Here is a 17,743-nt window from a genome sequence, read left to right as displayed (position 1 = left end):
CCACCCCCAACTTAAAAAAATACTCAGTAAATTAAGTGTGACCAGTATTTAAACAGCTCAAGATAGGCCGGCCCATAGACCTGTCCTACTCCCCATCACCTGTCTTTTTCCTCATCCTTGCCTACCTTATTCACACACACACACACACACACACACACACACACACACGCAACCTTCTTTTGCATAGCCTAAAACTTGTCCTGTATAAATATTCTGGGGTCAGTCAATGGTATGGTGGCTACGGCCACTGGATGGCCAACTGCACAGTTTGAGTCCCAGATCCAGTGGCTTGAAGAGTACACCAGGTGCATGTGTGTGCATGCCCCAAATCTCAGAAAGATACATGGAACAGAAAGGATGTGGCATGACTGCTCCCCGTGGGAGGGAGGTATGCTTTTTCACTTTTTCTTTCTCTCCCTCTCTATGCCCTCACACACACACACTCCAGCAAGCATATATACCCTCTAGCAAATTAAAATAAAAATTGTGAACACTTGGGACCGACCAGCAGACGGCATGGTCACTGGACTCCCACATAGTCGATCACAGTTGGAGTGCAGGATCCGGTGGTTTAAAACTCATGCTGGGCACGTGTATATGCATGCCAGAGATCCCAAAAGGACACTGGAGGAAAAGGAACTGCGGCGTGGCCATCTCCCCTGGGGTGTGTGTGTGATTTATCACTTTCTGTCTCTTTGTCTATCTCTCTCTTTCCAGCGAGTGCATGTACTCTATGGCAAAAATCTCTCATAAAAACAAACAAAAAACCAACTTGAACACTAAGAAATGGCCACACAAATCTGGTCTCTGGTTTAAGATTCTGTGGTCCCAACAGTGACTGCCACACCCCAGCTGAAAGCTGCTGCCCTAGCACCCACCACCTACTGCCAAATTTGCTGACATGTCAGTAAGGCCCAAGGGGCTTTTCTCTTCAAAACAGGATGGAATGCACTGCCAAAAGTCAAACAAACAGGAACTTCAGATGATCCTGGTTTGTTTTCAATTGTCTACATTCTCCTTATATCTAAGGGTAACAGCAAGGGATTTCTTTCCTTTGCTTCTGAATGTCATTCACTCTTGCATCCTCAGCGTACTGACCTCTGTCCCCAGAAACAGGAGCACTGTAAACATTGTCAAACTCCAGGGCTGCCCCTTCAGAGAGCTCTTCACGACAGGTCCACCCTCATCACTTTCCTCAGGCACCTCTTCTAGGGCTTCTCATCACTGCTGCTGGTGGTGACAGGAGTGAGGAGCATGTACACTGTCTTTCTAAAAGCAGAGATGAAATGACCCTCATAGAGCATGGAGAACCAATTGCCTTGTTTTCTGGAGAAGCAAGTAAGTCCCAGAGAGACTTGTCCAAGATTACAAAGCAATTTAAAGTGAAATGGTTGATTCTTTTTGTTCCCAAAACACTTGATGACAGATAAAAACAATAGTAGGGAATTCCTCCCACAGATAAGCACTGTAAACCTGGATAAAATACAAAAAGCAGCTCTCTGAAGTGAGGCCTGGCAAATTTTGTAAAGAAGTTGAAAACTGGAAGAAGGGACTGGCATGGGATGAATTCCCCATTTTTAGAGCTCTAGCCTGAGAGTGATCCAGCTGAAGATCCAATTAAAAAAATGAACTCTAGGATTTTTGTCTGGAGCAACCAGAAGAAAGAGCCCAGAAAAGCCACAGAGTGGGAAGAAAGAAAGAAGAGAGCCACAGAGAGAGCCCCAGGTTCTGCGTATCAGTCTGCCCGCCTCTGGATGACCACCGTACTATGCATGCACAGGGAGGAATCCGAAGACCTCAGCTAAGGACAGAAGAACTGGTCTGAGGTTTGAACCACTGCCCATGTAGATTCAAAGAAAGAATTCACAGTTGAGTCTAACTGGGTTAACTGTCTGCTAAAATAAAAACATTGACTGAAACCAGACTCTCAGGGCTGGCTTTGTGGCCTAGTGGTTGGGAGGGCCGGATCCCACATGGCTGGCCACCTGTTTGCGTCCAGCCCTGGCAGCTTGAGGAACACACTAGTCGCAGGTGGATGTATGCCCCAAATCCCAACAGGATGGAGAATGGAGAAGGGATCATGGCATGACCATGCTGGGGTGGAAGGAGAAAGTTCTCCCTCTTCCTCTTTTTGTCTGTCTGTCTGTCTCTGGCAGCACACACACTCCCTGGCAAATTTTTAAAAAGAAAGCAGAGTCTCTACAAGTAACATTTTCAATGTGCAAAACACAGTCCCAAATTACACAAAGTAGAAAAATTAAACCATTTGCAAAGGAAAAAACAATCAGGAGGGGACCAGCAGATGGAATAATGGCTAAGTCGTTAGACGCCCATTTGGTCAACTGCAGTTTGAGTTGCAAACCTGGCAGCTTGAAATTCAAGCCAGGCACGTGTGCGTGCCCAAAATCCTGAGAGGAGAATGGAGGAGAAGGTGGTGTGGTGTGGCCAACACCCCTAGAGGGTGATTTCTTGCTTTCTGTCTCTATGGCAAGCACATATGCCCTGTAGCAAAAATCTCTTTAAAAAATAAATAAATAAAACCAATCAGCAGAAGGCAACTCCAAAATGATCCAGATGTTGACATTATAAGACAAGGATATTAACATAAATACTGTAACTGGGCTCAATGAGGTGTAGGGATATGTGTTCAAAATGAAGGAAAAAATAGTAAATCTCAGCAGAGAAACTGAGAAAATTTTTAAAGTGGAAATTTTAGAAGAAAAATACAGTGTCTTAAAAAAAAAAAAAAAAGACCGAATGGGCTTCCAAACAAAATGAAGATGACAAAGGGAAAAGTCAGTAAAATCTGAGGTAAAGCAACAGAAATTACCCAGACCAAAATCCCTCTGGGTCATCTACAGTCTCTAGAAAACCACCCTCAGATGCTTCGCTCAACTGTGCACTGTAAAGCGTAATACTTCCTTTATTAGAAAGATGAACAGCGGAGAGACAGAATGACTTGTGATCACAGAAGTAGAGAAACTGTTCTCCACAATGTTATTGGACCAAGCCACCCTCAACTTCCAATTAACCTCCTGGGTCTCCCCCAGAAATGAGCAAAGAAATGTAAAGGTGGCAGATGAGAGAGCAGGATAAAATTTAAAACCTGAGACAACCATAATATCCGAAGTCCCAGGAGCCGATCTAGAGCTCCGCTGAATAGTGAAAACAAGAGAGCTGTCACCCCCACCCCCCTCAATTGCCAAAGCAGCATTCAGGATTGTTTAGGGGAAAGTCAAGAAGAATTTTAAAGGTTTCTCTGTGCTGTGTGGTCTCCTGTAAACAGGCCAATGGCAGGACCAAACTGACAGAACCAACCAGCAGGTCTGGGGCTGAAGAGAGTCAGCAGCTTGGTAAGAGCTAGCCTAGTTCCGCCAAGGTTGGTACAAGTAGCTAACCTGGGGCTGCCCCAGGTGACATGCACACATCCCAGGATCCTGATGAGATGAAGAAATGAAGGAAAAAGGATTGTGGTGTGTACAGTCAGACCCATATTGGGTCTCTCTCCTCACCCTTTCTCTTGCACATAAGCCTTCTGGTAATTAAAAAAAAAAAAAAAAAGAAGAAGAAAAAAGCAGCTAATCTGAATGCCATCACTGAGTAGTTTTCTACACTCAAGCCACTTCATGTTGGAGTTCAGGGTACTTTACGTGACAGTGGGAGGAAACCCAAGCTGCAGAAGACATGTCAATTTCTCTGGGACCTGCCATTTTCTCAAACCCCTCATCCTCACCTTCCCCGTCCAAGGAGAAAATGAGAATCCAGAGCAAGTAATCTTGCCTGACTGAAATGGAGAACTGAAAAATAAGACAACATGCCCTCTAAGTAGAAAAAAAACTTGGATGAAGAAGCCTAGGTGGCAGCCCTAGTTCTGCCACTAACATACTGCTGGAGCTCAGATAAAGTCTTTTTTTAAAAAAGACTCTCTGGGTCTCATCGGTTGAACAAAAGGGACAGACTTTATGACTTCTACCAATGCTATGTTACTGTCCTATCCAATAACAACATGTATGACATCTTTACCCATGGTATCTCCATCTGCCCTTGAAGAAGCTATGAATAGGTTCCAAAAGATAGAAGGGGAAACATTCCAGTTCATTTGATTCAATAGAGTATCTCAGTGTTATACAATAATTCAAATTTTTCAAATAATAATTTTGAAAAGCCTTGTCATTAATCCTTAAATTATGTCAATAATAGAGATTTCAGTACCTCGCTATGATGGAAGGCTGCTAAAATAATGTCTTCATCTGAAAGTGCTTCAGAATTCTTCCAGGATAATTTTTTTATTTATATAACCCTTGGGATGAAAAGGCACATATTTTTATCCCTCATAAGACAGATAAGCAAACAGACTAAGACCTGTGACCCTTTCAGAAGTTAGTAAAAAGATGACTAGGAGCCAGCAGGTGGCATGGTGGTTAAGGCATTGGATTCCCACATGGCCAACCATGGTTCAAGTCTCATGGCTTGAAACTCATGCCAGGTGCATATGTGTGCATGCCCTGAATCACAAGAGGAAAAACGGAGGAGAAGGGATTGGGGTGTTGCCATCCACGGGAAGATGGGTGATGTTTCTCACTTTCCCTCTTTTTTGTCTCTCTCTGCCTCTTTCCAGTGAGAACACACACTGTATGACAAAAACCTTAAAAAATAAATAAATGAAAGAGAGAGCACTAGAATTCAGCAATCTCATCTCTGTGCATCTGGTTCTTTACCTTGCTACATAAAAAACTAGGAATTAAGCAAGATTGGAATTAGAAAAAAGGGGGCTAGCCCCATAACAAAGTAGTTAGTGCTATGCATGGAGAGGGTCCCAGATGGCCAACTGTGGCTTGAAACCTGGTCCCAGCAATCTGAAAAACATGCCAGGTATATGTGTATGTGCCCAGGATTCTGACAGGAGGGAGATATGAAGGGAAAAAATGATTGAGATGTGACATCGCCCCATTCGGAGGGTGTACTCTCGCTCGCTCATGGTCTCTGATGCCCTATGGCAATAAAAAAGAAAAAAAGGACTTAGGGCCTTCATGTACTTTGAGATGACTTAATAACTAATAAGACAACGTGAGATCAGTTTATCTATTATACGTAAAAGCTGCCCTCAACACCACTTGGCTCTGTTTCCTTTTCTAAACAATCTGCAGTTGAGACTGGGCTTCCCTGCCATTAGCCCATGTTTGTGAAGTTTAGCAACAGAACCTGGTGAAGTAAGTTGGAAGAACAGAAGAATAAGCTGTGTCTCTTGAACCTGCAGGAGCCTCTGATCAAGATTTCAAGGCCCACAAGAATTTTAACAGTATGGGGAACCAGCAGTTAGCATAATGGCTATGTCGCTGGACTCCCACGTAGTCGACCGCGGTTCGTGTCCCGGACCCGGTGGCTTAAAACTCACGCCGGGCGCGTGTGCGTGCGTGCCCAAGATCCCGAGAGGAGAATGGAGGAGAATGGAGGAGAAGGGATTGCGGCGTGACCATCCCCCCTGGGGGGTGATTTCTCGCTTTCTGTCTCTATGTCTCTCTCTGTCTGTCTGGCGAGCGCACGCGCCCTACAGTGAAAATCTCTCCAAAAAAAAAAAAAAGAATTTTAACAGTATGGCAAATGTAGTTAAAGAGCAGGCTGTAATAATTACTTGATGGAGAACTGAACCAAAGAGCTTTCACTGTCTAACTTAATCTTCATGGTAACCCTAATCAGATAAATTCCATCACTTTTTTTGTTTTTATTACAATTTCTAATTTACATATAATGATTGTACATCTTTGTGGGGTACAGTACAGTATATGCAGTGTATAAATCAAGGATATAAAGATATTCATCATCTTCAACAAGGAACATATTATGTTGTGTACTATTGATATTTGTTCTACTAGGGCTTTTTCATTTCTTGGAGGTACAATATTAGATTAACAACATCCTTGTTTACCCTGTTGTGGTACGCTGTTCCACCTTATTTGCCTTCATACATTTTCAGGTCTGTTGATCATTTTCCCCCCAGTCTCCCACCCCCATGCAGTCTCAGGGATCCAGTGTTGCATTCTACTTCTATACCACCAAGGCTCTCAATTTCCACCACAGTACAGACAATATGTATGTGTTAAGTAAGGACGTACAGCATCTGCACTTCATAGCCTCGCTTATTAGCACTGTGTCCCCTAGATTTGTCCACTTGGTGCTAAATGACAGAATGTCACTGTTCTTTATGGCAAGTAATAATTCATTGCGTATATGTGCCACATTTTCTTAACTCATCCATCAGCCATTGGGCACCAATGTTCTTCTATAGCTTAGTTATTGTAAATAATGCTGCAATAAACATGGATGTGCAAACATCTCTCTGACACAGTGATATCTTGTGCTTTGGGTATATATTCAAGAGTGGAATTACTGAGTCATTATTGTGTCTCAGTTCTATATTTAGAATTCTGAGGACCTCCAAACTTTTCCACAGTGGTTGTACTAATTTACAATCCCACCAGCAGTGCAGGAGATTACCCTTTTCTTTGCAACCTCACTAGCACTTGTTATTCTTTCTCTTTCTGATCATAACCGTTCTGATTAGGGTTAAATACCTCACTGTGATTGTGATTTGCATTTCTTTTATAATAGATGTCAAACATTTTTCCATATGCATTTTAACCATTTTTTGGTCTTCCTTTAAGAGTTTGTTTGGATCAATTGCCCATTTTTTAAATTGCGTTTAAAGTGGATGAGTTGTCTGCATTCCTTATATATTCTAGTTATCAAATCCTTGTCAGAGGTACAGTTTGCATCATGTTTATTTTATAAATGAGGAAGAAATAAAAGCTCAAAGTCACATAGCTGTTAAGTGGTAAAGGGGATTCTAAGGAGTTCTTAAATCTTACCCTTAGGAAAGCCCTAGGTCGTGCAGGTAAAGTTTATGATCAGTTTATTCATTCAAATACTTATTTTTCCTTTATTCACAATAAAAAGTGTGCAAAAGCACGAGAGAGAGAGAGAAAAAAAAGAGAAAGATTAGCACTCTCCACAGGTTGTGCTCATAGAGATCATCTTCCTCAAGTCTGTCAGAAAAACCAGCATGTTTTCAGGCTGATCTGGCCAGAGGCTTCAAACCAGAGTCACTTTAGGGGATCTGGCTTCTCTAGAAAAGACCCATCACTACTCCACTACAAAGCCAGCCCTATTTATTCAAATATTGCCTGCCTGCCTACAGTGCATCAAGCTCTGAGCTAAACAGCGGGGGCAAAAAGACCTGTCTTTAGGGCATTTATGACAACAAAAAAAAACACTGATTAAACAGTCATATCATTAAATATAAGTTACATAAAACATAGTCATCCCTCCATATCAAGGGTTCTGCATCCATGGACTCAACCAGACAAGCTATTTTAAAAAGAAAAAGGTTACATCTACACTGAATATGTACAGACTTCTTATCCTTGTCATTATTCCCTAAACCATACTGTACATATAGTAACTACTTAAGTAGCATTTGCAATGTATTAGGTATTACAAGTAATCTAGAGATGATTTGAATTCTATGGTTAGGATGTGTATAGGTTTACACACACATGCTGTGCCATTTTATATAAGGGTCTTGAACATCAACAGATTTTGATATCTGCAGGTGTCCTGGAACCAATCCCTTGGATGCTGAGATGGCTATACAGTTTGATAAACATTCATTCATTCATGTAAGTCTGGAAGGCTCTTCCTAGTGAGAATGTCTGAAGCAGAAGAGGGAGCATGGTGAGTGTACATAAAATGGATCTGTTGTAATAAAGAACAGACAATAAGCAGAAACAGCACAAGGTAAAATGAGGCTGGAGAGGTATGGAGAAAGCCATACCGGGCAGGCCCTGAAAGATTTGGATCTTTATCCAAAGAGCTATAGGAAGTCATGTAAGTGTTAAATAGGGTAAGACGATGTATTTCCAAAAGATCACTTTGGCTTCCGTGTGGATAACAGATGGAAGGAGGTAAGAATACCTCTAAGAGATCAGATAGGCTAGTTCTGTAGTGAACAAGGTGATGATGGTAATAGCAGCTAACAAGAAGGGGTGCATATGAGGCATTACAATGTTTCAGGCACCAGTCTGAGCACTTCATGTAAGGAATTTAATCCTATAAACAATCTTGTGATGTACATTTTCTATGCCGGTATCATCTTAAATTTACCACCACAAATTTCGAATAGGTCCCTCACTGCTGTCAGCAATCCTACTACATTTCTTCCAGTAGGTTCACTCTGCTACTCTCCACAATGATTCTGAATCAGTAAGCTTCCAGGCCCCTAAGCTGATGAGTCTGTTACCAAGAAACATTTAAAGCCTCATCTTCTACTTACAAGTCTGACAACATACCAGCATTGTGCTTTCCCTACTGCTACAATGATGTTTTTGTTACTATATGAAATACAGCTCTTCAAACCAAACATGGATCCATTTCCCCTCCATGTATATTAGCTCTATCCCCACTCTCTCTCTCTCTTTTTTTTTTTTTTTGGAGAGGTTTTTGCTATATGGTGCGTGCGCTCGCCAGAAAGACAGAGCTTGACAGAGAGACAGAAAGCGAGAAATCACCCCCCTGGGGGGATGGCCACAGCACAATCCCTTCTCCTCCATTCTCCTCTCGGGATCTTGGGCAGGCACACACACGCGCCTGGCATGAGTTTAAGCCGCCGGGTCCAGGACTTGAACCGTGGTCGACTATGTGGGAGTCCAGCGACATAGCCATTACACTAACTGCTGGCCCCATCCCCACTCTCTCTTATGTCATCATTTTTCTCTCAGTCTCATGCCCATCAGCATCCAAACGTGCTCCAGTAGAGTGCTACTCAAAGTGCAGTCCACAAACTAGATGATTTGCAAACTGTGTAATAAACTGATATTGCTGGGACATTCAGGCACGTGATCAGGGGACCCTTTTCAGTGTCTAGACCAGTAAGGGTGTAGATGAACTCACATAACAAGTCACATGTGGAGTAACCTCTGTACAACTCATACACAGTAGTATCACATGTAGGTCCCTGGTAGAGAAGAAAATAATTCATTGACCCTGCCTCACATACGGCTTGAGAATGTGATGGTCCGTTTCTGGACCAGAGCTTCTCAAATTTGACAAATCAGCTGGGAATCTCATGAAAACAAAGATACTGGTTCAGGTTCAGTAGGTGTGGGATGCGACCAGAGAGTCTGTATTTCTAACAGGTTCTTAGGTTGATCCAGAGGTTATGTTTGAAAAGCATGATTCTAGAATTTCCCATGTTTAAAAAAACTACAAGGATGGGCCAGTAGGTGGTGAGGTGGTTAAGGTGCTGGATTCCCACATGACAACTGCAGTTTCAGTCTCAGAACTGAGTGCCTTGATTTCTCACTTTTTCTTCCTCTCCCCCCTCTCTCTGGTGAGTGCACATGCCCTGCAACAAATTAAAAAATAAGAATGAGAATAATAAATAAAATTAAATAAATAATTCTTTAAAAAAGAAAAGAAACAAGCAAGAACAGGGGCCAGCAGGTGACGTGGTCGCTAAGGCACTGGATGCCACACGGTCAACTCAGCAGTCTGAGTACCAGACCTAGTGGCTTGAAAATCACACCAGATGCATGTTCATGCATGCCCAAAATCCCGAGAGGAGAATGGAGAAGGGACTGTGGTGTGGCCATCCCTACTGGGGGTAATTTCTCACTTTGTCTCTCTCAGGCGAGTGTACCTGCCCTATGTCAACAATCTTTTAAAGAAAAAAAGAAAAAAGAAAAAAACCAAACACAAAAAATCTTTCTCTTGGGACCAGCAGTTAGTGTAATGGCTATGTCGCTGGACTCTCACATAGTCGACCGCGGTTCAAGTCCTGGACCCGGTGGCTTAAAACTCACGCCGGGCACATGTGTGTGCATGCCCAAGATCCCGAGAGGAGAATGGAGGAGAAGGGATTGCGGCGTGACCATACCCCCTGGGGGGTGATTTCTCGCTTTCTGTCTCTCTCTGTCTGGCGAGCGCATGCGCCTTATAGCAAAAAGCCTCTCAAAAAAAAAAAAAATCTCTCTCTTGACCTTGCATCGCCTTCTAATTACTTCAGATGCAGTATCTCTGTCCCTCTTTGCAGCAATACCTCTCATCTTCACTTCTCTACCACGCATTTCTTCAGTTCACTCCAATCAGGTTTCTCTTAATCCCAACACTGTGGGATTACTGAAACTGTTCATCAAGGCCCAAGGCCTCCATACTGCCAAATCCCACCTCTTTATAAACAGCATTTAACTCAATGTCCATTCATTCTCCATTGAAACACACTTCTCATGGGGCTCCAGGACATCAGACTTGACTGATCATTTTCTATTCCATTACTGGACCCTTCCCACTCTAGTTGCAAGATCACCCTCCTCCAAATCAAGATCAGTCGGGGCCTCTTCTTTATCAGTACTCCCCTTCTTTAGATAATCTCAGTGTCCATGACTTTTTTTTTTTTTTTTGAGAGATTTTTGCTATAAGGCGTGTGTGCTCACCAGAGACAGAAAGCAAGAAATCGCCCCCCAACCCCGAGGGGGATGGCCACACCACAATCCCTTCTTTTCCATTCTCCTTTCAGGATCTTGGGCACACACGCACACCCGCCCGGCATGAGTCTGAAGCCACCAGGTACGAAACTCGAACTGGAGTCGACTACATAGGAGTCCAGAGACATAACCTTTATGCCATCTGCTGATCCTGTCCATGACTCTTAATATCAATGACTTCCAATTATTTATCTCCAGCTCTGACCTCTCTGAGCTTTAGAAGTATATCCAGTTATATATATATATATATATATATATATATTCTCATATTCTTCATGGTATCCACTTTCCACCTTTCTATCCCCAACTCATTCATCTTCAAATCTTCCTCCAGTTTAGAGCACCACTATTCACCCAAGTGTCCTGGCAAAACACCTAGAATCATCCTGCGTTTTTTCTTTCCCTCATATCTCTCAAGTAAATGCATCAATCTTTTCAACTCTGCTTGCCAGCTTTCTTGAATCTGTTCCTCTGCTCTCTGAAACCCCAATTAGCACCTAGTCCAAGCTACTGGACTCTCACCTTACCTAATAAAATAGTCTCTTAAGCCTTCCTGCTACAAACTGTCCCTATATAGACCGTTCTCCAAACAGCAGATTAATTTTTTTATTATTACTATAGTTTTTAGGGGGGAGAGATTTTTGCTATAGGGCGCATGTGCTCACCAGGAAGATAGAGACAGAGAGACAGAAAGCAAGAAATCACCCCCCAGCAGGTGATGGCCATGCCACAATCCCTTTTCCTCCATTTTCCTCTTGGGATCTTAGGCATGCACACACATGCGTCCAGTGTGAGTTTAAGCCACTGGGTCTAGGACTCGAACCACAGTCAACTACATGGGAGTCCACCGACATAGCCATTATACCAACTGCTGGTCCCTATTATTATAATTTTTTTTTAGAGGCTTTTGCTATAGGGCATGTATGCTCGCCAGGCAGAGAGAGACAGAGAGACAGAAAGTGAGAAATCACCCCCCGGGGAGATGGCCACGCCACAATCCCTTCTCCTCCATTCTCCTCTCAGGATCTTGGGCACGCATGCACATGCGCCCGGCGTGAGTTTTAAGCCTCCGGGTTTAGGATGTAAACCACGGTCGACTACATGGGAGTCCACCAACATAGCCATTACGCTAACTGCTGGTCCCTAATTTCTTTTTTTTTGAGAGGTGTTTGCTATAGGGCGCATGTGCTCACCAGAGAAACAGAGAGACAGAAAGCGAGAAATCACCCCTGGGAGGATGGCCACACTGCAGTCCTTCTCCTCCATTCTCTGCTCAGGATCTTGAGCACACACGCACATACATGCGCCCAGTGTGAGTTTAAGCCACCGGGTCTGGGACTCGAACTGCGGTCAACTACATGGGAGTCCAGTGACATAGCCATTACGCTAACTGCTGGTCCCTATTCTTAGCATTTTAAAACATTCTACCACTATACATCATTTGTCTTATAAAGAGAACTTACCCAACATGAAATACATCTCAGACCAGTCCAGTTCATAATATTACATACATTATCATCAACAGATAGTAAACAATTTCTGTGTCTCACAAATGTCTTGCCTTTCTACTTTATCTCCCTGATTTCCTTACCTATACTCTTCCGTTTTCCCACCCTCCTTCCACACTGTCTCCAGCATCCATAACTATTTTCACTGCTTTTATGTCCTCCAATCTTTCAATCTTGACCATAGAGTGCAGACAGATAGTATATATTAAGTGGAGACATATAATACCTTTCTTTCATAGCCTGGCTTGCTTCATCCATCAATAAATCTTCCATATTTGACCACTTCCTATCAAATGCCAGGGTCTTGTTTTTTATGGCTGAATAGTATTCCAGAGTATATGTGCCACACTTTTTCAATCTATTCATCTATTCATGGGCATTTGGGATGGTTCCGTCTTAGCAGTTGTGAATAATGCCGCAACAAACATTGATGTGCAAGCACTTTTCCAAGTGAGCATTCTCCTGTCCTTTGGGTAGATACCCAGCAGTGGGACTGCTAAATTATATGGTAGTTCTGTTTGTAGTTCTTCAAGGAATCCTATATTGTTTTCCACAGTGGTTGGACCAATTTACATTCCCACCAACAGTGTAGGAGAGCTTCCCCTTTCATCACAACCCCACCAACACGTATCATTTTTTGTATTTTTTAAAGATTTATTTATTTAATTCCATTTGTTGTTGTTGTTGTTATTATTATTTTAATTTGACCAGAGAAAGACAGAGAGAAAGGAAAAGTGAGAAAGGAAGTCACCAGGACTCAAACCGCAGTCGGCCATGTGGGAATTCAGCGCCTTTAACCACCACACCACCTGACAGCCCCATTTTTTGTATTTTTAATCTTCACCATTCTGACAGGGGGTTAGGTGGTATCTCATTGTGGTTTTAATCTGCATCTCCCTTATAATGAGGGATGTTGAGCATTTTCTCATACACGTTTTCTCAAAATAAATCTTCCTTAGAGAGTTTTTTGTTCAGCTCATTTTCCCTTTTTAATTGAGTTAATCATTTTCTTCTGGGTAAGCTGCTTGAGTTCCTTGTGTATTCTGGTTATTAGTCCCTTATCTGAGGCATAATTTACAAAAATATTCTCCCATTCTGAGGGCTCTCGATTCACATTAGTTACTGTGTCCTTTGCTGTGCAGAATCTTTTTTTTTTGGGGGGGGGAGAGGTTTTCACGTGGCGTGTGTGCTCGCCAGACAGACAGAGAGAGAGAGAGACAGAAAGCAAGAAATCACCCCCCAGCGGGGATGGCCACGCCGCAATCCCTTCTCCTTCATTCTCCTCTCGGGATCTTGGGCACGCATGCACACACGCCCAGCGTGAGTTTTAAGCCACTGGGTCTGGGACACGAACCACAGTCGACTACGTGGGAGTCCAGCGACATGGCCATTACGCTAACTGCTGGTTCCCTGTGCAGAAACTTCTTAATCTGATGTAATCCCACTTGTCTATTTTGGGGACTACTGCCTGTCCTTTAAGTGTCTTATTTAAGAAGTCTTTGACTACCCCAATGTCTTGCAGAGTTTTCCCAGTGTTTTCCAGCAGTAGTTTTATAGTTAAAGGTCTTAAGTTCAGATCTTTGATCCATTTTGAGTTGATTTTTGTTAACGGTGAAAGATACAGATCCAGTTTCATCTTTCTGCAGGTGGATACTCAGTTTTTCCAGCACCGTTTGCAAAAGAGATTTTTCTTATCTTACCCAATTGACTGGTATCCTTTGTCAAAAATCAATTGACTGTATGTTTTAGAGTTTATTTCTAGGGTCTCTATTCTATTCCACTGGTCCACCTGTTTTAGTGCCAATACCATGTTGTCAAACAGATTATTTTTTTTGGAGAGGTTTTTGCTATAGGGCGTGTACGCTCCCCAGACAGACAGAGAGAGACAAAGAGATAGAAAGTGAGAAATCACCCCCCAGGGGGAATGGTCACACCACAATCCCTTCTCCTCCATTCTCCTCTCGAGATCTTGGGCACGCATGCACACGTGCCCTACGTGAGTTTAAGCCACCGAGTCCAAGACTCAAACCGCGGTTGACTACATGGGAGTTCAGCGACATAGCCATTACGCTAACTGCTGGTCACAACAGCAGATTAAATTTCTTAAAAATTTAGTTAGATCAAGACTCAATCCTGTCTAAACAAATTATTTTTAGTATCATTCTATTTCATTTAAAAGTAAAGCCAAAATTCCCATCCCAGCCACAAAGCCCTATAAGATCTGACCTTTACGCACCTTTCTGACCTCATTTCCTATCAGCTCCCCTCCACACACACTTCCTATTTCATGCACACTGTGTTCATTCCTGTCAGGGTCTCTGGGGTACCTGTTCATTCTTCCCTTTGTATAGCTAGCTCCTTTTGGTCATTCAAGGGTCAGTACATATTGTAACATCTCAGAGAAGTCTCAACCAGCCACTATAAAATAGCTCTCAATCTCTAATGTATCATCCTGGCTTCTGCTTACCTTAGCACTTAACTATTATATTTTTTTGTTTAATCTGTTCACTACTTGTCTCTCCCTCACCCCCATTTTCTGTTTAGCTTCTCACCATATCCCCAGTGCCTAGAAGAGTGCCCAGCTAACAATAAATACAGTATGTGGGTTTATGGCCAGAGGAGCAATCTGGGGCTAGAGACATAAATGTATGAGTCATGTGCCTAGAGGTGTGGTTACTAAAGCCAATGGAGTGGACTGAGATCACCCAGCAACAATGTCTACTATGAGAAGAGAGGAGGACCTGGGAAAATAGAACATTTAATAGCTGTAGAAAATGGAAAAGGAGCCTGCAAAACCAACCGAGAAACAGGAGGAAGATTAAGACAGTCCAATGTCATTGGGGTAGAAAGAAGAGTGTTTCTGAAAGAGAGGAGCAGTTAACAATGTCTCGGGGACAGCAGATGGCATAGTGGTTAAGGTGCTGGACTCCCACATGGAGGACCACAGTTCAAGTCCAGTGGCTTGAAACTCACACTGGGCACATGTACGTGCACGCCCAAAATTCCGAGGGGAGAATAGAGAAGGGGTTGAGGCGCAGTCATCTCCCCTGGGGAAAGGAGTGATTTCTCACTTTCTCTCTCCCCATCTCTCTGTCCCTCCAGCAAGTGCATGCACCCTATGGCAAAAATAAATAAATAAAATAGTGTTTCCTGCATTGACAAAATTAAAGCTAAAAAATGCCTGTTGAATTCGGCTTTATGGAAGACATTAGAGACCTAAGCAAGAAATGTTACAGTGAAATGACCAGGGCAGAGCCAGACTGAAGTAGACAGATTGAGTGCAACGAGGCACTCAGTGTAGACAGCTTTTTAGAAAAGTTTGCCTGGGTAAAAGCAAAGGTGATAAAGAGAATACAGGGTTGAAGAAGGCATTTTTGTTGTGTTAAATGGGGGGAACTATCCTAGCACTGTCGCAGATACAAGCTGCAAGGCTTAAGAGGTATGAATCACCCAAAAAGTTTCAAAAACCTAATGCCTGGAGGCCAGCAGGTGCCATGCTGGTTAAGGTGCTAGACTCCCACATCCAACATGGATTCGAGTCCTGGACCCAGAGCCTAGAAATGCATGTGTGTGTGTGTCCAAAATCCCAAGAAGAGAGTGGAAGAGAAGGGACTGCAGCATAGCCATCTCCCCCTGGAGGGTAATTTCTCACTTGCCCTCTCTATCTCCCTCTCTGTCTCTCTATGGCGAGGACACATTCCCTATGACAAAAACCTCAAAACAAAACACCCGATGCTTAACCTAGTAGGTGACTTCCCTGGCACTGATTCTTAAGTGCCCAGAGTATCAATCTAGAAATTTGTTTATACGTGTACCCCATTTCTCTTATGATGGAAGAATAATGCCCCCTCTCTGCACTTTCTCTTGGTGCTGTGACACTGGGCTCTGACACTGGAGAGCCTGACTGAAAAAACAGTTTTCTGCTGCCATTTTAATTTGAAGGCATACTTTATAAGGCATATTGTTATTTGTACCCCAAGCAACACATTTCTGTCCATTTTACAGCCTCCACAGAGGCTTTTCTGTATTACACACTGTCCCACTGCCTGCTGGCCAAGCAATCTTCTGTAACGGAAAGAGCACAGAGTCTTGAAAGTCAGAGGTCCTAGGTTCAAACTCTAACTCCGTCATGTTATCAGTCTAGGTGATTAAACGTCACAACTTGAGTTTCTTCAACGGTATAAAGAGACTGTATCTAAACTTCACAGTGCTAAGCTGAGGGTTATGGCAACATGTACATGAAGAACCTCTGCACATAAGGCCTGGCATAAAATGCACCCTATAAATATTCAACTTTCTTCTCATCACTATTTGGACTAAACCTTTTTTTTAAAAAAAGAATTATTTTATTTTATTTATTATTATCATTTTGTTTTTCATTTGTTGAGAGAGAGAAAGAAAGAGAAAGTAAGAAAGCAAACTGCCAGGTCTGGGACTTGAACCATGGCTGGTCATGTGAGAGTACAGCACCTCAACCACCAGGCCACCTGTTGGCTCCCAGAATAAGCCTTACACAATTTTTTTTAGTTTTTCTCTCCCTCTGTCTAGGTCCATCAGGAAGCCCTTCAAAAAGGAACCTTGAGAAACTAAATTGCCCAGTTGTGGCAGAAATAATCTTAAAGTATGAACTAACAGGTGGGTGGGTAGAGCCAGAGATGTAACTAAGCAGCACCTCAGAGGGCAGGGGGTTTACTCGAGTCAGAAGAAATAATCAGCCTCCCTGCTACAGTTCTCGGCCTCCTCCCTCCATCCCCCGCAAGTTCCTTCCCGTAGCAGCGATGGTGTCCGTATCTTCCCTTTAGTAAGTCACGCTTTAGTCAATGTCTTCAGTACTAAAACGACCAGAACAGAAACTCCAATTATACTCACGCCCAAGTGGTACAACAGGCAGTGTAATCCAAGTTCTAGTCTCGTCTCTGACGTACTAATTCTGTGACCCTTGTGGTTATTATCATTCTCAGAGTTAAAGTTTCCTCATTTGTAAAAAAGAAATGACAATGTGTCTTGACTACAAGATTATAAGGATCAAATGAAATGTATGTGAGCGTACTTTGTACACTGTAAAGCACGGTTATTGTTATATTATGGGCACACAAAGCATAACAGAGGCTACCTTTGGCCAATTTAGGTATTACGTTTTACTGAGAAGTCCTCAGTTCCAGAAGCTTTTCTGTGATCCAAAGCTACCTATCTCTAACCCAAGTCCTCCTCTCCCTGAACATCTCTTCCTAATTCCACTTGATTCCCTTATCTTAGTACGGTTCCTTAAACTTTTCTGACTAAATGGCTCCATACCCCCAAAACAGTAAAGACCTGCAGACCTTAAAATCTCTAACTGCCCTTTTAGTTCTAACATTCCAAGCCTCTCCATCCTGTGCTCCCAAAGCACTCTGTCCATTCTACTTGAGCAATTTTTAATTTTCATTATAGCTTTATCTTACATAATCTCCTACAGACAGAGCAGAAGGTAAAAGGTAATCCTACTAAGTTTTATATTCCCCACAGCACTGAACACAGAGCTTTGCACATAGAAAGTACTCAAGAAATATTGGCTGAATGGACCTAAAGCCAATTTCTCGTTTTTTTCTATTTATTATCCATACTACACAGTAATTGCAGGATATCTTCTCATTCTCTAATACTACTTTTATATCTCCATAGTCATGCACAGTGTGAAATACAGTCTATATATATATA

At 42.7% G+C, this 17,743-nt stretch overlaps 1 protein-coding gene across 2 annotated transcripts in view; it reads right to left on the bottom strand.

The window, feature by feature from the left end:
• Positions 1 to 17,743, bottom strand: part of LUZP1 (leucine zipper protein 1) — a 63,487-nt gene that overhangs the window by 34,981 nt on the left and 10,763 nt on the right. Inside the window, exon 1 of one of the 2 annotated variants that reach the window (XM_006145159.3) lies at positions 1,099 to 1,119. The exons of the other annotated variant lie outside the window; for it this stretch is intronic. The gene's annotated coding sequence lies outside the window, so the exon portion shown is untranslated. Of the gene's footprint in view, positions 1 to 1,098; positions 1,120 to 17,743 lie in introns of those variants that run through there. 2 annotated transcript variants of the gene reach the window in all.

Source organism: Tupaia chinensis, unplaced genomic scaffold (assembly GCF_000334495.1).
Source record: "Tupaia chinensis unplaced genomic scaffold, TupChi_1.0 Scaffold000146_1, whole genome shotgun sequence".
Taxonomy (NCBI): domain Eukaryota; kingdom Metazoa; phylum Chordata; class Mammalia; order Scandentia; family Tupaiidae; genus Tupaia; species Tupaia belangeri.
This window is presented reverse-complemented; position numbering and strand designations above follow the sequence as displayed.